This window comes from Carlito syrichta, unplaced genomic scaffold (assembly GCF_000164805.1).
Source record: "Carlito syrichta isolate Samal-C Ts95f unplaced genomic scaffold, Tarsius_syrichta-2.0.1 Scaffold280221, whole genome shotgun sequence".
In the NCBI taxonomy this organism is placed as follows: Eukaryota; Metazoa; Chordata; class Mammalia; order Primates; family Tarsiidae; genus Carlito; species Carlito syrichta.
Window position 1 is genome coordinate 92,769 of NW_007224317.1, and position 20,851 is coordinate 113,619.

At 33.5% G+C, this 20,851-nt stretch overlaps 1 pseudogene; it reads right to left on the reverse strand.

Annotated features, from left to right (window-relative positions):
* Nucleotides 1-20,308, reverse strand: part of LOC103254449 — a 62,352-nt pseudogene extending 42,044 nt beyond the window's left edge.
* Nucleotides 20,309-20,851: the final 543 nt, after the last annotated feature.

Consider the following 20,851-nt stretch of genomic DNA (forward strand, 5'->3'; position numbering starts at 1 on the left):
CCATATGCAAATGGACATTTAATTTTTTTCAAAGGTACTAAGGTAATCCAGTGGGGAAATTAAGGTCTTTCCAACAAGTTCACAGATAAAACACTCAAAACATTATGTATAAAAGACAAAAATGATTAATTCAACATCATTTTTTATGGTCTTAAAGTTTATGTTTCCCCCAAAATTCAATTGTTGAAATTCAAACTTCTAAGATGATGGTACTAGGAGATAAGACCCTTTGGGAGAAATTAGTGCTTTTATAAAATAAACCCAAGAGATCTGGATTACCTCTTCTACTCTGTGAGAGATGTTGTCTATGAATCTGGAAGCAAACCCTCACCAAATACCAAATCTTCTGTCATATTGACCTTGAATTTTCAGCTTCTAGAACTATGAGAAATAGATTTCTGTTGTTTATATACTACTCAACTTATACTATTTTGTTATAGCAGCATGAATGTGCTCAGGCATTATCAAAACAAAGAACTGAATATCACATGTTCTCACTCATAATCGGACCTTAAACAATTTTCATAATACTATAAGAAAAAGATTGGAGCCGGGCTCGTGGCTCAGCCTGTAATCCCGCGCCTTTGGGAGGCTGAGGTGAGTGGATTGCCTGAGCCCGCGGGTTCAAGACCCGCCTGGGCAGCGAGACCTCATCTCTACAATAAAAAAAAAAAAAAAAATCAGCCGGGCGTGGTAGCGCATGCCTGTAATTCCGGCTACTTGGAAGGCTGAGGCGGAAGGATCGCCGGAGCCCAGCAGGTCGAGGCTGCGGTGGCCGGGAGCGGCCGCTGCACTCCAGTCTGGGCGACAGAGTGAGACTCCAACTCAAAAAAAAAAAAAAAAAATGATTGGCCGTAGCAGGAAATGCCAGGAGGTGGGCAGGGAAGCAGGATTGGCAGTAATGGAATCTGTCTGGGGAAGGGGAGACACACTTCATCAACAAGGGTACCTGAAATAATGATCATTTGTACACCTAACCCTGAATTGCACATCTTTAAAATTTAAAAAAAATTAATAAATTAATTAAATAAAATTTAAAAAATAAAATAGGGAAATAAATAACCCTACAAAGCAATCCTCAAACAATTAACAAAATGGCTGCAGTAATTCCTTATCAATAATAGCATTGAACTTAAATGAGCTACATTCTTCAGATAAAAAGACATAAAGTGGCTGAGTGGTTAAAGAGACAAGACCTAACTATATGCTGCCTACAAGAAACCCACCTGATCTGTAAAGATACACACGGACAAAGAATGGAAAAAGATGTTCCATGCAAGGGGAAACCAAAAAAAGGAAAAAAGAATAACTACCCTTAGATAAAATAGATTATAAGGCAAAACTTAAAAAGTAACCAAGAAAAGTTACTATAAAATAATAAAGGGGTCAATTTAGCAACAGAATATAACAATTATAAATATCTATGCACCCAACTTTGGAAAACCAAATATATAAATCAAGAATTAATATAACTAAGTGGAGAGATAGACTGCAATACAATAATAGTAGAGGACTTCAACACCCCATTCTCAGTTATGGACAGATTATCCAGACATAAAATTAAGAAAGAAACATTGCAGTTAAGCTATGTACTAGTCCAAATAGGTCTAACTAACATTTACAGAACATTTCACCCAACCGCTGCAGAGTACACATTCTTTTCATCAGCCTATGGAACATTCTCCAGAATAGATCATATCTTAGGCCACAAAACAAGTCTTCACAAACTAAAAAAGTAGAATTACATCAAGTATCTTTTCTAGCAGCAATAGAATAAAACTAAAAATCAATAAGAGGTAGCTTGGAAACTACACAAACACATGGAAATTAAACAGAATACTTTTGAATGATCAATGGATCAGTGAAGAAATTAAGGAAATTTAAAACTTTCTTGAAACAAATGAAAATGGAAATACAGCATACCAAATTCTATAAGATACAACAAAAAGAGCACCAAGAAGGAAGTTTATAATAGTAAATGCCTACAACAAAAAGATGACAGATTTCAAACAAACAACCTAACAATGTATCTCAAGGAACTAGGAAAGCAAGAACAAATCAAACCCAAAACTAGTAGAAGGAAACAAATGATAAAGATCACAGCAGATGTAAACAAAATTGAGACTAAATAAAACAACGCAGAAGATCAATCAAATGAAAAGTTTAAAAAATCAACAAAGTTTTTGCTAAACTTAAAAGAGCAAAAAACCCAATTTTTAAAAATTAGAAACAAAAAAGGAGACATAACAACTGAGACTGCAGAAATACAAAGAAGCATTCGAGAATATTATGAAAACCACATGCAACAAATTGGAAAACCTAGAAGAAACGGATAAATTTTTCAACAGATACAATCTACCAAGGTTGAGGCATGAAGAAATAAGCAGAACAATAATATGGAAGAGACTGAAAGCATAATAAACAGCTCCCCATCAAATAAAAGCACAGAACTTTCAGAATTCACTGTTGAATTCTACCTAACATATTTTAAATGAATACCAATTATAGGTAAACTCTTCAATAATATTAAGGAAGAAAGATTACTTCCAAATTCATTGTATAAGATGTGCATTACCTAATACCAAAATCAAAGTCACAATGGCAACAACAAAACTACAGGCCAAATCACTGATGATCATAGATTCAAAAATTCTCAACAAAACACTAGCAAACTGAGTACAATTTTTAATGTGTTGTTGAATACAGTTTTCTAGATGCTGAAAAAGCATTTGATAAAATTCAGCATCCTTTTATGATAAAAACCCCCTTAAAACAGTGGGTATAGAAGGAACATAATAACGGTTATATATGACAAACCCCAAAAACATCATACAGTATAGGGAAATAATTGGATGCTTTTTTCTCTAAGATCTATAACAAGACAAAGATGCCCATTTTTACCACTTTTAGTCCACGTAGTACAAGAAGTTTAACTAGATCAGTCAGACAGGAGAAATTGCTAAAGGAAGTCTAAAGTAAAAGGGAAAGAGTCAAATTGTTCTTTTTGTAGGCAGCATGATCTTATATTTAGAAAATCCTGAAAATTAAAAGCAACACCAAAAATACATTGAAATTGATAAATGAATTCAATAAAGCTTCAGGACAAAAAGCCAACATATAAAACTTGTGGCATTTGTATACATCAACAGCAAATAATCTAAAAAAGAAATCAATAAGTTAATCTCATTTAAAAATAGCCACAAAAAATTATAAAGCATCTTGGAATCAATATAACCAAAGAAATAAAATACCTGTACAAGAAAAAACTGTAAAACACTGATGAAAGAAATTGAAGAGGACACCAGAAAAATGGAAAGATAGTCCATACTCATACTGGAAGAATTAATATTGTTAAAAGTGTCAGTTCTACCCAAAGTAATTCACAGATTCTATGCAATTCCTATCAAAATGCCAATGACATTCTTCATAAAAATAAAAAATCCTGAAATTTATATGGAGCCACAAATGACTCTGAATAGCCAAAGCAATTCTGAGCAAAAAGAACAAAACTAGAGACATCACACCGACTTCAAAATATACTACAAAGTTAGAGTAACCAAATCAGCATGGTACTGGCACAAAGACAGACATAAACTAAAAGAACAGAATAGACAACCCAGATATAAATATACTCATTTACAGCCAACTCATTTTCCACAGCAGTGCCAAGAACCTACAATAGAGAAAGGACAGTCTCTTCAATAAATAGGGCTATTAAACTTAATAACTAAATGCAGAAAAATGAGACTAGACCGCTATCTCTCACCATATACAGAAATCAAATCAAAATAAGTTAAAAACTTTTATCTAAGACCTGAAACTATAAAACTACTAGAAGAAAACGTTGGAGAAATGCTCCAAGACATTGGTCTTGGCAGACATTTTTATGCAAGAACTCAAAAGCACTTTCAGCAAAAGAAAAATAAATGAAATTGCATCAAGCTAAAAAACTTCTGCACAGCAAAGGAGATTTTTAAATGACAAAAAAGAGATAACCTCCAGAATGGGAGAAAATATTTGCAAACTCTCCATCTGACAAAGAACTACAAACCAGAATATAGAAAAAGTTCAAACCACTCAATAGCCACAAAAAAACCCAAATCATCTAATTTTTAAAATGTGCAAAAAGTATGAATAGACATTTATCAAAGGAAGACAGACATACAAATGGACAAGAAAAATATGAAAAATTTCTCACTAATTATGAGAAAAATGCAAATCAAACCATGATAGGTATGTGTTCAAAAGAAAGGAAATCAATATATCAAAGAGATATCTGCACCCCAATGTTTATTTTGACATTATTCACAATGGTAAAAACATTGAATCAACCTAAATGCCCATATGGATGAATAAACAGCAAAACATGGATGGAATTTCAAGTCATTATGGTAAGTAAAGCAAGTCAAGCATAGAAAGACAAATATTGCATGCTTTCATTCATATGTGGTAGCTAAAAAAAAAGTGGATTTCAGGAGGATAGAAAGTAGATTCGTAGAAGAATAATAAAACAACTAGCACATTAAATATTCAAATATCAAAAAAAGAAAGTAGATTCGTGGTTAACAGAAGACTGAAAGGAGAATGAGAAATGCTAGAGGTAGATGAAGAGAGTTGATGAATGTGTACAAATATAGAGTTAGATAAAATAAATAAGACCGAATGCTTGTTGGATAAGTAATGGGTGACTATAGTAAACAATAATCTTTTGTACATTTTAAATAGTGAATAATTTGAATGTTCATAGTATAAAGAAAAGATAAATATTTAAGGTTATGGTTTTCACAATTACTTTGAATTGATCTTTACAAATTATGACCGTATCAAAGTATAACATGTAACCTGAAAGCATATAAGTTTTTGTGTATCAATAAAAATATTTTTAAAGAAAATAACACAATTTTTAAAATGAATAAAATATTTAAACAAGCACTTCACCAAAGAAGACACACAGAAGCTATACAGACAATAATCATGTGAAAGAATTCCTGACTTTGTTAGACATTCAAAAAAAGTCAATTGAAACCACAATGAAAGGCCACTATACACACCTAATAAAAAGGCAAAAAGGCAAAAAAAAGGCAAAAAACTGACACTATCCAATGCTGCCGAGGTTGTGAAGAAAATGGAATTCACATATGTTGCTGGTAGAAAGTCACAATGATATAGCTATTCTCAAAAAGAGTTTAGCAGTTCCTTACCAAGTTTAGTACATACTTACCAATGATGCCACATTTCTCCTAAATCCTCAGACATTCATTAGTCACTCACTCATCTTCACTTACTCATCAGTAACTCATCAGTCACTCACTCAATCTTCACTCACTCATATTCCACACTCCTTTCAGGGTTTTACATAGACCGCAAATATTAATATCTCTTAAAAATCAATTTTTAGCCATTTTCTTATTCTCTACTTTTCTATACTTTTTTCTTCCTAGGAAATCTAATCTACATCTATGACCTCAATGCATTCATCCCTTAATAATTTTCAATTTTACTTTTTTGTATTACACCTCTTCTCCATCTTCAGATCTAGATATCTAAATGTCTCCTTAATGTATCCACTCAAATGTACAAAAGTCACTTCAAACTCTACAGGTCCTAAAGATAATTAATCATATTTATTTAAAGTTGGTCTTCTCTGAAGTTTCCTTGTTTATTCAGTGGCACAACCATATACCCTGTTCCTCAAAATTACACGAGTCAACACTGACAACTCTCTTTTTTACCATCCTGTCCTCTATAACTTTTCAATCATCAAGGCCAAGGATTTGTTTTAACTATCAGTGAACTCCATCCTTTCTTCCTATTTCAAACATATTAAAAGCTGCCATCATTCTTCTCCAAGACCATAGCTAGATCCACTCAACTCACGACATCCTCTTGCATCTGCTCTGCCCTTCTTCTGCAGCCCATTCTTCAAACAGTATAAAATAGAATGCCTTTTATAAAGGTAAATCTGATTTTACCATTATTTTACTTATAACACTCCTTTAACAAATTTATATTGATTTTAAGACAAAATTTCAAATCCTTGGCATGACAAAGTTTCTCTATAATTTCTGTCTCCAGCCTCAACTCACACCATTCTCACTTCTCTCTGTAGTTAGTTACTTGAAGGTGCAGGACGTTTGTACTAGCTGTTGTTGTTACAAAAATGCATTTTACCCTTCTTCTTCAATCCTTCTACAAATTATTTCCTATACATTATTACAATCTCAAATCAAACAAAATTTCTTTAAAGACATTTTTACTAACTATCCTATCTAGATTATGTTCTGATTTTATAATCTCGCATAGTTTTTAATACTTGACAACAGTTTTCCAATTTGAAAATAATGATTTGTGGTTATTTTTAATTCTTGTTTCCCTCTCTATGATATAATCTTCATTAGGTAAATAATCACACCTATTTTTTCACCACTGTACCCCTAGCACCTATCTAGTGTCTGGTATATAATAAAGGCTCGGAAAATATTTATTTAAGGTGCAAATACATCCCTACATTATAGACAAAAACTGAAACTTAGGGAGATAATAAAACTTGCTCTCATTATCTTTATTAACATCACACTGCTAGAAAAAAAGGAAGAACCAGGATTTGAATCTGAATCTGTAGAACTCTATAAAGTTTGTTCACATATTCAGGTAAACCACTCTCCTTTCAGAACTGTCTCAGCTAGCCAGTTACACAAAGAAACTTAGGCCAGGTTTGTCCTCCCTTTCCCTTTAGTGTCAAAAGCTTTGAACAGCAGTTTTGAATAGCAGCTATTATCAAACCTGTGCCAATTGGCTGAGCCAACAGCATCCATTCCACTTATATGGTGTCAAAATTCTAGATGACCAATGAGAATGGCAGCCAGAATGTGTAAGGCATGTAAGTACAACCAGTGGGGAAAACATGTTTTTAAAGAGTTAAATTTATTCTCTATTTTATCCAACAGCTGGCAAAGCTACAGTTGGCAACAGTGGCGAATTGTTTGCCACATGCAGGTGGTAGAAGAGAATTAAATTACAAACACATGAAAATGTGGTTTTCAGCTGTTCCACAGTGCTACTATGTTGGCTGAGAAAGAAGTGGAATTTCTACTGGTCTGAATTTCATAAGATTTTACATTTGAATCAAGTGAGTTCAAATTGGGGGCAAGATAAAATATATATATCTTTTCTTTTTGTGTCTTCACTATTTCATTTCCAGACTAAATTGGATTTATTAATTTATGATAATGCATAACTTGGATAAGGCTAACTGCTAAGCATTAGCATTTATTTTACTCCACTATTTAATGATTTTCTGATACAATTTAATTACTTTCTTTTTAAATTTCTCCATAAATTTTTACAAAATTTTATCAGAACTTTGAAAACAAACAATGCTACAGTAGTCTTCTATCATTCATCTCTCAGGAAAATCTAAGCTTCCTATAAATATGGAAAATTATGTCTATAAATATGGAACACTTTATGTTTAATATGATAGGGTCCTGTGATAAAAATGCAAGTGAGTTTTTTTGTTCTTTTTGTCATTTTTACTTCTCTTTTTCTGTATTTATTATCAGATTTTATGCAGTGTTTGCTCAAGTAACTTTTATTAAGTCTGTTGTTGCCGATTTTTTAATCAGATCATTTCTTTTCTTACTACTGAATTTTTAAGATTCTTTGTCTATTTTGGATAACAGTCCTTTATCAGATATGTCTTTTTCAAATATTTTGTCTCAGTCTATGGCTTATCTTTTCATTCTCTTGACAGTGCTTTTTCCAGAATAGAAGTGTTTTAACTTTAAAGATGTCCAGATTATTAATTTTTCTCCCATTAATCATGCCCTTGGTGTGATTGTACCTAAAAGGGCATAACCAAACTCAGGGCCATTTAGATTTTCTCCAATGTTATAGTTTAAGAGTTTTGTTTTATGGTTTAGTGTTTTACATTTAGGTCTGTGATCCATTTTAAGTAAAGTTTTCCAAAGCGTGTAAGGTCTGTGTCTGTGTAGATTTATTTTGGGAAGTTAGGGGAATGCGCATGTCTGATATTTCCAACACAACTCATTAAAATGATTACTTTTGTTCCATTGTACTGTCTTTTCTTTTTTATCAAAAATCAGTTGAATATGTTTATGTTGGTCTATTCCTGGACTTTTTATTCTGTTCTATTGTTCTACTTATGTATTCTTTCACCAATAATCACACTGTCTTGATTACTGCACCTTTATAGTAAGCCTAAAAGTCCTATAGTGTCAGTCACCCAATTTTGTTCTTCTCCTTCATTATTGTGTTAGCTATTCTGGGTCTTTAGAATCAATTTATCAGTATGCAAAAAATAACTTGCTGGGATTTTGATTGGGATTGCATCAAATCTAGAAATAAAGTAAGGGTGAACTAAAATCTTGACAATAGTGAGTCTTCCTATTCAAGAACATGTAATATCTCTCCATTTGTTTCATCTGAGTTTTATAATAGTATATATTTATATATAATATTTAATTTTGAGTGTGTGCTAATGTATATGGTATTGTGCTTTTTATTTCAAATTTCACTTACTTATTGCTGATGTATAGGAAAGCAATTGAGTCTTGTACATTATCTTTCTATACTGCAAACTTACTATAATTTTTATTAGTTCCAAGAGTTTTTCTGTTGATTCTTTCAGGTTTTCTACATAGATAATCATGTCATCGGCCAACAGGCACATTTTTATTTCTCCCTTCGCAACAAACATACCTTTTATTTCCTTTTCTTATTTTATTACATTAGCTAGAACTTACAGTACAACGTCAAAAAGCAGTGGTAAGAAATATAGCAGGGTTTTATTTCTGATGTTACTGAGGAAGTACCAAGTTTCTCACCATTAAGTATGATGTTAGCTGTAGGGTTTTTGTAGACATCCTTTATAAAGTTGAGGAAGATTCCTAATGGCCATAGTTTACTGTGAGTTTTTATCATGAATGGACATGCAATTTTGTCAAATGTATTTTGTGCATCTATTAATATGATCATTTGTTTTTTCTTTAGTCTCCTGATGTGATAAGTTATGTTACTTGGCTTTCAAATATGGAACCCGCCTTGCACACCTAGAATAGATCTCATCCAGTTGTAACATATGATACTTTTTATACATAGTTGGATTCAATTTGCTATTATGTGGATAAAATTTTTTGCATCTATGAAAAATGTTGGTCTGTAGTTTTCTTTCCTTTTAATATCTTTTTGTATGAGGGCAATGCTGACTGCATAAAATTAATTAGAAGGTATTCCCTCCAATTATCAATAACTCAAAAAATAACAGTTGCTGGAGAGGGTGTGGTGAAAAGGGAACACTTCTACACTGTTGGTGGGAATGTAAACTAGTGCAACCTCTGTGGAAAGCAGTATGGCAATTCCTAAAAGCTCTAAATATCAACCTCCCATATGACCCCGCAATCCCCCTACTGGGAATATACCCTGAAGAACTCAAATCACTCCATAAAAATGATACCTGCACACGTATGTTTATCACAACATTGTTCACAATAGCAAGAACCTGGAAGCAACCATGCTGTCTATCAAAAGAGGACTGGATTTTAAAAATGTGGTACATATACACGGAATACTATGCAGCCATAAAAAAGAACAAAATCATGAATTTTGCAGCAACTTGGATGGAACTAGAGCCTATAATACTGAGTGACCTCTCACAGAAACAAACATCTGAGTATCACGTTCTCACTCATATAGTGGACCTTGAACATCCAATGTAATACTATAAGTAAATGACTGACAGTGGTAGGAAACTATGCGGGGGGAGGGAGATGGGATTAACGGTAGTAAATATCTGTCTGGGGACGGAGAGACACCTCTTATCAACAAGGGTGCCTGAACGAAGCATATTTGTATACCTAACCCTTAACTGTACCCCACAATATCATAATAAAAAATATTGATTATAAAATAAAATTTTAAAAGAAGAAAGTATTCCCTCTACTTCTACCTTGTCAAAGAAATTATAGAGAATTTGTAAAATTTCATCCAGAAATGTTTGGTAGAATTCAGCAGTATATCTACCTGTTCCTCTTGATTTTTGTTTTGGAAGATTATTATTTATTTATTCAATTTCTTTATAAATGCAAGCCTATTCATATTGTATATTTATACTTTTGTGAGTTTTGTCAGACTATATTTCTTTAAAGGAATTCATCCATTTTTTCTAGGCTATCAGTTTGTGGGCATAGAGTTGTCCATAGTATTCCTTGATTTTTTTTTTAATGTCTGTGGAATTTGTACTGATGTCCCCGCATTCATTTCTGGTATTAGTGATTTATGTCACTTCTCTTTTTTCTTAGCGTGGCTTGAGACTTATAGATTTTATCAGTATTTTCAAAGAACCATCCTTGATGGTATTGATATTTTCTATTGATTTCCTGTTTCTAACTTCATTGATTTCTGTTCTACTTTTTTTCTTTTTCCTTTTGCTTACTTGGATTTAACTTCCTCTTCTTACTCTGTCTTCTTAAAGTGGAAGTTTAGATGGTTAATTTTTGAATTCCCATTTTAATATATGCACTCAATGCTATAAATTTTCCTCCAGGCACTGCTCTCACTGCATCACACAAATTTTGAAAACTATGTTTCTATTTTCATTTAGTTCAAAATATTTTTAAATGTCCCTTGAAATGTCTTCTTTGACACGTGTTATTTAGGAGTGCATTCTTTAATCTAAGTATTTTGGTTTTTTACATCTATCTTTCTGTTATTGATTTCTAGTTCAATTCCATTGTGAATTAAAGGCAGACATTGTATAATTTCTAATATCTTAAATGTATTGAGGTGTGTTTTATGGTCAAGAATGTGTTCTGTTTTGGTGAGTGCTCCATGGGCACTTGAGATGAAAGGGTATTCTGTTATTGGATAAAAGTGATCTATAGATGGCTGTTATATACAGTTGTTTGATGGTGTTGTTGAGTTCACAAATATCCTTACTGGTTTTCTGCCTGCTGGATCTGTTCATTTCTGATAGAAGGATATTAAAATTTTAACTTCAGTAGTGAATTTGTTTATTTCTCCTTGCATGCCTGTGAGGTTTTATCTCACACAGTGTGACACTCTTTTGTTAGGTGCATACACATTAAAAATTGTCATGTCTTCCTGGAGAATTGACTCCTATATCCTATTTAATGCCCCTCTTTATCCCTGATAACTTTCCTTGCTCTAATGTCAGCACTATCTGAAATTAATATATTTACTCCAGCTTTCTTTTAATTAATATTAGCATGTTATATCCTTCTCCATCTATTGACTTTTAAGTTATATGTGTGTTTATATTTCAAGTGGGTGTCTTATAGACAACATAGTGTGTTGTGTTTTTGATCCACTCTGACATATCTGACAATCTCTGTCTTTTAATTGGTGCATTTAGACCTTGACATTCAAAGTGATTATTAATATTGCTGGATTAATAGGTACCATGTGAGTTATTATCTTCTATTTATTGCCCTTGTTCTTTGTTTCTGTTTTTGTCTGCTATACTTTCTGCCTTTTGTGGTTTTAATTGGGCATTTTATATTATTATTGTTTCTCTCTTAATAAGAAGTTAAGCTTCTTTTAAAGTTTTTTAGTGGTTATCCTAGAGCTTAAAGTTTGCTGTAAACACTTGTAACTATCCCAAGTCGACTTTCAACTGACACTTCACAGTTAGTGTGATACCTTGTAACTTAAAAAAATTATAATTCTGCCCTCCTATCCCTTGCACTACTGCTGTCATTCATTTCCCTTAAACACATACATATATACATTATACATAAAATATATAAATAATAAGATATATTAATATGTAATCAAATACATTGTTGCTGACACTTTGAAAAGCTATTATCCATTAAAGCAATTTTTAAAAATTTTAAAAATTTAAATTTTAACCTTCACTTATTTATTTTCCAATGCTCTTTCTTCTTTTACTTGATTAAAGTTTCTGATCTATGTAATTTTTTCTCTCTCTCTCTAAAGAACTTCTTTTAACATGTCTTGCAGGGCAAGTCTACTGGCAACACATTTCATCAATTTTTGTTTATCTGAGAAAGCACTTATTTCTCCTTCAGTTTTGAAGGATAATTTCACCAGATACAGAATTATAAGTTGGTTGGTTTTTTTCTTCTTCTTAGTATTTTAAATATTTCACTATATTTTCCTCCTGCTTGTGTGATTTCTGATTAGTAGTCAGATATAATTCTTATCTTTTCTCCTCTCTAAATAATATGCTTTTTTGGTCTTTTCTGGCTTCATTCAGAATTTTTTATTTATCTTTTCTGTTATGTAGTTTGAAAAATTATGCCCCAAAGATAAGGATTTTGGGGGTTTTGCTTGCTTTTGCATTTGTTCTGCTTAGTGTTCTCTGAGTTTCCTGGATCTGTGCTTTAGTGTCTAATATTAATTTGGGAGAATTCTCAGTAATTATTGTTTTAAATATGTTTTCTGCTACTTTTCTTCTTTCTTCATTTTCTGGCATTTCTATTATGTATATAGTACATGTTTTGTAGTTATCCCACAGCTTTGGGAATTCTGTTCCAGTATTTGTTTATTTGTTTGTTTTTTCATTTTTTTTTTTTTCCTATCTGTTTTTCAGTTTTGGAGGTCTCTGTTGAGAAATACTCAAACTCAGAAATTCTTTCCTCAGCAATATCACCTATATACCTGTCAAACATATCTTTTATTTTTACTACATATTTTTTTTATAATCGCCATCTATCTGCGTTCATTGTCCATTTATTCTTTCATGCTGTACTCCATCTATTAGAGTCCTTGAATATTAATCACAGTTGCTTTAAATTTCTTATCTGATAATTCCAACCATCAGTCATATCTGAGTTTGCTTCTAATGTTTGCTCTGTCTCTTCAAATTCTGTATTTTATCTTTTAGTATGTCTCATAATTTTTCAATAACTGAACATGACATATTGTGTTAAAAAAATTGCTACAAATTGGGCTTTAATTATGTGGTGGTCATGTGTAGAGAGAGGGGACACATTCCATAGCCCTATGATTAAATCTCACTGTTTTAGTGAGCCTGTGCCTCTAGACTGGGAACTTCACATATGCTTTTCAGGTTTTCTATTCCCATTAGGTGGGATAGGATGGCTAGAGTGGGTTGGAGTTGGGCATTTCCCTTCCAACAAGTCAGTTAGGCTGTGATAGAACTCGATCAGGTTGAACTCTGATAAAATAGTTTATCCTGAGTACACACAACTTTGTTAAGATCAGCAGAATGCTTAGGTGTATTTCAAAAAGATTGCTATTCTCCTCCCCCTTCCAAAGCATAGGAAGATTTTTTTGTAATATCCACTGTTAGAATCTGGAAGAACTCCAAATGTAAAACTCATAAAAGTATGAAGACACCCCTGATGACCCTCCCGAGTTTTTACCTCTGGAGTTTTTATCTCTCAGTCTTGTCTACACTGAACCTCTAGCAACTCTGAAATTATAGTTTGGGTTTCCCTACCTTAACACTAGTTCCTTTGGAGATTTCTGCTTCTGTGAGCTGGGATTCTCTATATTCACCTAGAGGAACCTCCAACTTTGGAAGCAGTAGTTAGCCCTGTGACCTCATTTCTCCTACTAAATCTGAGAAGAGTTGTTTCTTTTTCAGTTATTCAACTTTTCACTTGTTGTTGGAACACAGTGGCAACTTCCAAGCTTCTCACAAGATGGACACAGAAGTCCTTCTTCCCAACTTTCTATTTACTGTCTCATATTCAGGGTTTTATGTAGATTTTGTACAAATAAAGTGCATACTATTGATCATTTCCATCTGCCCTATTGAGGAACACTTACAGAGACACTGTTCATTTTTTGTTGATGACCAGATAAATGATTTCTTGGTTGTTTTCATTTGAGAGTCCAAACTGCCTACAAAGTTCTGTCTGGGTTATTTTTGACTTTTACAACAAAGAGCTTCATTGCTGCCTTAACTTACAAAATATTATTTCAGAACTTAGTTGACAAGCATTGAAAGTTTCACATTGATGACTCTAGCAATCTGAAGGAAACATTTTCCACTGACTCAACACCATTGCTTGCAGGTTTTCCTTGACTCATAACCAATGACAGCACATTTTCTATCAGGCAGAAGAAAAAAACTAGTCATTCTAATAGAATATTAATATCAGTACCTACAGATGGGAAGAGCATTTTTCTATAGAGAAATCACTATAAGAGAAGTGTTTTCAGGAACACACACAAAAGCAAATTTACTTATGTGGGTTTTGGGAGTGTGAAATGAAAGCATATAACTCTCATTTATTTTTAGTAAGTAAATTAAAATCTATGAATATGTACTTAAGTTTTATAGTATGCTTAGTAGAAAACATGTAAAGGTAAGAAGGAAATGAGAGAATATGAGAAAAATGGGAATGAAAATAAAAAGAATTAAGAAGAGAAAAGGAAGATATACCATGAGATTAAAAGAGAGAGAGAGACACTTGCAACATGACAGAGACTAAAGTCATCTCATCAGGTGGTAAAGGGTGTGCCCTGTCCAAGACCCCTGGAGAGTGGGGACTAGAAATAAGCTCTTGGTTTACTCACAAAGCCCAAGTAAGATGCCTACAGAATTGAAATCTATTTAGAAAGAGGTATCTACAGATTTTCAGAAGTCTAGAGAAAGACACCAGAGAGAAGGGAGAAGAGGAATTGGGGAGCAAAGCACATGCAAGAGAGGAAAAAGGAGGGAAAAAAAGAGAGAGAAGCAAGATAATGCCACTTTGCCTTCACAAGTGTTTTATCTTTCCCACTAGACCCCTTGTTCAGTTTGTAAACACTCTTTCATTGTATCAATTTAGACATCATCTATTCTGGGAAGTAATTTACCAATTTCCAGGCAGAACTGATCATTCCTACACACACACACACACACACACACACACACACACACACACACACACACACACATATATCTATTATACTAATTTGTCATGTATTTCCATATATTATCATATCCTTCAAATTCTGTGAGTTCCTTAATGATAGAAACAAAGCCTTGGTTGTAACCCCAGGCTTGATATATTTAAATGTTTAATGCTTACTTGACGGATTACTGAATATTAAAAAAAGTTTCTAAACAGAATAGCATAAGCCATAAGGTGGTGCTGCATAGAAAAAATCCTGAGTTTTTGGTAGATTTAGATCAAATATCCTCTTCACATCCCTAAGACGTAATTCTGAGTACATGCAGTTAATGCTAGGTTTCCTCATCTAGTTCCTTTAAGCTGATGTAGTGCTTCATCCTTAGGAAATAAAAATTACTGGATGATGAAGGGAAGGCTTAAGCCAAAATCTTTCCAGTCATCATCAAGCAGCATGGGTTAACTGAAGGTTATTCTTATGTTGTTACAATTATCCTTTATGTTACCATAGATATCATTTTGTCTTTGCTAAATTGTAAAGATGAAACTACCATTTTTAGTGAAAATTCTACACAAATTTTATGCAAGTAGCAGAAGGTTCTGAAAACACTATCAAGAGCCAGAATATATACACTAATTTTTGCCCACCCCAGTTCAACCAATCTTCTACCAAAATCTAATCCTACATTTGAATTTCTCTGAATATTAGCATATCATCAGTCACACAAAAAAGGTTTTAACTGTCTAACTCTCTCTCTCTCTCATTCTTCACATCCTACCCCACATGCATCCTCTTTCCTCATCCACAAAATACTGCCTTAGTTCACATCACTTTTCATAAAGATTACTGAGATCACCTCCCACCACTGTTCCCATTTGCCTCTTTCCACATTCTTTGCATTTGTTGTTCTCACTTGATCCTAGCCAAAAGACCAAGAAGCAATGCATTCGTTGTTCTCAACCTGCTTATCTTCTGGGAAATATAATGGAAGATGTTCACAAGTGCACAACCAAGTTTTATAAAAACAAAAAAGAAGCTTGTAAGAAAAGCATTAAAATAATTGATTCAGAATTATAACTATTAAAAGTATCTCAGTAGCGGTCACTTTCAAAGGACCAAGCAGTGAAAAGATAGACCATGGATTTTTGTGTGCAGTTCTAAGCCAAGGGATCTGCTCTTTGATTTACAATAAAGCAAATAAAAAAATAAATGAGTAGCATTATTAGTAAAGAACACCTCCCAATACTGTGTTAGAGAAACTCAGTATCATATTGCCACCAACAAACTTAAAACACAAAAATGACTATATCACTTTTTAACTTAACTTTTTTCTCTGTCTCCTCATTGCTTACAAAACCAAGTGCACATTCTTTAGTAAAGTCTGTAAGTACCTCCTCACACTTTGGCCTGGACCCTCTCTCATCTGAATCCTGCCCATATCTTGTCTTGATTCTTGCCATATTCCTTTTCCAATTCTACATTCCAGCCATACTTAACCACTTGAACTTTCCTGAATTTTTTATTGTGTCTCTCATTTTTAGAAGCCCAAGACTATATGTTTATTGTATTTGTAAATGAAGAAACTGAACATTTATATGGTGCAAGTTGTTGGTGATTAAGTGCAATGTTGCACATAATATATTACAAAATAATAGAATTCTGAGAACATAGCCGGGATTGGTGGCTCAGCCTGTAATCCTGCGCCTTTGGGAGGCTGAGGTGGCTGGATTGCCTGAACCCACGGGTTTGAGACCCGCCTGGGCAGGCGAGACCTCATCTCTACAATAAATCAAAAAATAAGCCAGGCGTGGTAGCGTGCACCTGTAGTTCCAGCTACTTGGAAGGCTGAGGCGGAAGGATCGCCGGAACCCAGCAGGTCGAGGCTGCGATGGCCAGGAGCGGCCACTGCACTACAGTCTGGGCGACAGTGAGATTCCAACTCAAAAAAAAAAAAAAAGAGAATTCTGAGGACATTCAGAGGCCTAATGGACATCCATTTTATTCTGACCTTAGTTGCCTTTACAACGGTTAAAATAATTTTACATTTCTGCTGCTAATTTCCAATTTGCCTAACTTCCAAATTTGAATCCAGAATTTGTACCTTCTGCTTTTAGCACAAAATATTATACTATATACAACATTGTGTATCATGACACATTAGTTAGGAATGGTTACTGACCAAGTAGTTGCATTTTTAAAATCCATATTGTTTTCTTCCTCCTCCCACCCCTCATGGGGCAATGTGAATTGGTTTTTATTTGTTTGCTTGTTTTTCCATTTTTGTTTTAGAATCAGGAGGTACACATGAATGTTTGTTACATGGACATATTTTTTAATTCTCATGTAGCCCACTCCCTAGATAGTGAGCATTATGTCCCATAGGTAATTTCTGAATGATAACCCCCTTCCCTTCCAACTGATAATCAGTCTACATTATTTATTACTTATTGGTGTTTTCAGTCTATTATTTCCTTCTTTATGACCATTTAACTCCCACATTTGAGTGAGAATATGTGGTGTTTGAGTTTCTGTTTCTGAGTCAGTTTACTTAGGATAATAATCTCTAGCTCCAACCATGTTGCTGCAAAGGATAAGATTTTATTATTTTTTTATGTCTGCATAGTACTCCATGGTGTGTATATACCACATTTTCTTTAACCAGTCAATTACTGGTGGGCACTTAGGTTGATCCTATGATTTTGCTATTGTGAATAGTGCCACAATGAATATGAGTACTGATATATTTTTTACATGTTGAATTATTTTCCTTTGGGTAGAACCTAGTAGCAGGATTGCTGGGTCAAATGTAATTCTAATTTTAGTTATTTGAGAAATGTCCATACTGTTTTCTGTAGAAGTTGTATTAGTTTACAATCCCACCAACACTGGATGAGCATTCCCTTCTGTCTACAACCACACCAACATCTGTTGTTTTTTGACTCTCTAGTAATAGCCAATCTGACTGGTGTGAGGTGATATGTCATTGTGGTTTTAATTTGCATTTCTCTGATGATGAATGATGTTGAGCATTAAAAAGTCCACATAGTTTTCTAAATCATACTTTGAAACCCTGAATTCCAGAATATACTAAAAAAGACTTAAAAGACAAATATATTTATGAAATTATTTCTATATAAAAACTTTAAAAAAAAAGAAGACGAAGAGTTGAGAAGGAAAAAGAAGATGAAAAGTTGCATTTGCTGATTTTCTAATTGCAAGATCTAGGTATTTGGTGTTGCCAATATTTTATGAGGGAATTGTTTTGTTTCAAAAACTAGTGTAATGGACAGTCTAAGAATTAATAAATAAAAGACATCGCTCCTCTCTGAGCTCTTTAATAAGTCTGGATATGCAATGTTTCCAAAATAGGGGTTGAAAAGGCATGAATTTATTTCTCTGCAAATAAAACGAGACTAAGTTGGGGCTACTCATTACTCAGGGAAATGCAAGACAAGGGAGTAAAAAAGAAATAACTTGACAAAGAACAAAGTTAACAAACCAGTCTGAGACAGAAGTGCTGCATGAGGTGAGACGGCCCGTGAAAAATTCTCACTTGTAGGGTGGCTAAAGAATTTTTTTAGTCATTTAAAAAATTTGTTTTATTGTTTTTACTTCTTAATTTTGGTTTATTTTAGTAGCTTTGGGGGGTATAAATAGTTTTGGTCTGGGCTTTGAGTGTGCCCACCACCCCTACCTGTGCACATTGTACTCAAGAGATTTTTTTTTCCCTCTGCTTCTTCTCCTCTCCTCCTTCTGAATAATCTCCAGTGTCCATTATATCATTCTCTATGTCTTTGCACACCCTTAGTTTAGCTCCCACTTATAAGTGAGAACATGGAAATCAATATGGATATTTCTCAAAGAACTAGAAGTAGATCAACCATTTGATCAAGCAATCGCACTATGAGGTATCTACCCAAAGAAACAGAGATTGTTAAACAGAAAAAGACACCTGCACTCATATATTCATCGCAGCAGAATCCACAATCACAAAGATCTGGAATCAACCTAAATGCCCATCAACTAATCAGTGGATAACGAAAATGTGATGAATGGAACACTATGGAATACTATTCAGTGATCAAAAAGAATAAAATGTCTTTGGAACAACTTGAATGGAACTGAAGAATATCTTCCTTAGTGAACTAACTCAGGAACAAAAACTAAGCAACATTCAAGATGGAAATATCCACTTTAAAGTTGGTCATATTGTTATACCCCAAACTCATGACAACACACAACTTCCATCTAAACTTAAGCAGGCAAATAGCTTGAGTGAGAGTTTGGCTTATTCATTAGTTTGTTCATTTACTTTATGTAAATGAAGGAACTGGGTGAATTCTGGGTCTGAGTCAACAGAGAGAGTAACCAGAGTGCCCTGTTAGGACAGATGAGTTAATTCATAACCTGAAGTAAATCATTGGAACTGGAGGCTTAGAGCAATAGTTTACTGAAGAATGTAAGTAATGGGAAATTCACACAAATGCCAAGGTTAGAATTCCAAAGGATAGACATGGAGGCTCAGGCAATGCTTATCTAACTTCAAAGTGGCAGGGACTCCAGTTGATAATCAGTTTACATTAGTTTTCCAGAAAGTCCCACAGCTGTCAAATGCTAATACACATGAGCCTTCCTGTGTATTTACTACATATCAAAAGATAAGACATTATTGGATGTTTTACTATAAAGGAGCCACAGTGGGATCAAATTTGATGATTTATGGACAAAATTTAATAGATTTGATGGTAACTATGATGCCACCCAAAGGAGAAGAATACAGAAAGTTCGCTCAGAAAATGTGATGCTTATCAAGGTATTTATTTATAATTCTATAAATCAATGTCCATTTAAAATAGATTCAAATAAATATGGCAATATTAATATTAACAATCATGCATAAAGATTCTGAAAATAAATACCAAGTGTTCACAAAATTTTCCCTGGATAGTAAGGACAATGAAAAATATGGTTTTTACCTTCGTTTTTCCCATATGTATAGAATTTTTCTTAATATTTTTATTTTGTACTAGAAACAAATAATTTTGATTGTGCACGAACATCTTAATTATATGGATGTAGTTGGAGATAAAGTACATACACATAATAGTCTCATAATTTTTCTAATTCCTAAGGTTATGCTGCTATGAGCTTTTGCAAATAAACTTATGTATATCAGTCCTCTTATTAGTTTTACATTTTCTTATAACTAGAAAGACAAAGAAACTTTGGAAAGATAAGCTGCTGACAATACAGTTTACCTTTCTCCCAGGGTAAATCTTCTTTAGTCATTGCCTGAAAATATTATTGCTCATTTCCTGACTCAGTTGAAATTGGATATTCCTTACCTTAGGTGATTCACAGTTTTAACTGCTTCCACCTGCCACATTGCTGCCATATTTCTCCACACATCGATGTTACAGACAGCCTGGGCAATCATCGTTTATTTGTAATTAGGCTGTTAAGGATGGAAATAAGTGAAAATGGTAGAAAACTGCAGTCACTCTGCTGGACACAGTCTGGACTCTAAACCTTTAGGGCCGTCCAATAAAGACCAAATTATTTCACTGAACAGAAATGGAAAAAAAAAATTATGTCAAGCTGTCAACAGAGGTAAAAATAGAGGTGTCATTTCTCAGTAATTTAGGAGACTAGAACATATCTTTTCTCAGGCGAATTTTGTGTGCATGCTTGTGTGTGTGTGTGTGTGTGTGTGTTTTAAACACTGAGAAAGAAAGAAATATGTCAAACCACAGGACTTTTTTGTAAGAATCCACCCTATTTCCAAACTTTAATATCTATAATTTTTCTTTCTCAGATACACAATGCTTTCATAAGCCCATAGTGTTTCACCCACTATTTCTTCAACCTCAACTCCCAGCTCTGCTTTAGTAATTTGAACATTTCTCATTTGTTCTGGAAGATTCAGCTCAAATTCCACCTTTTCAGTGGGATCTTCCCAGAGTACTTTATGAAAATTGTT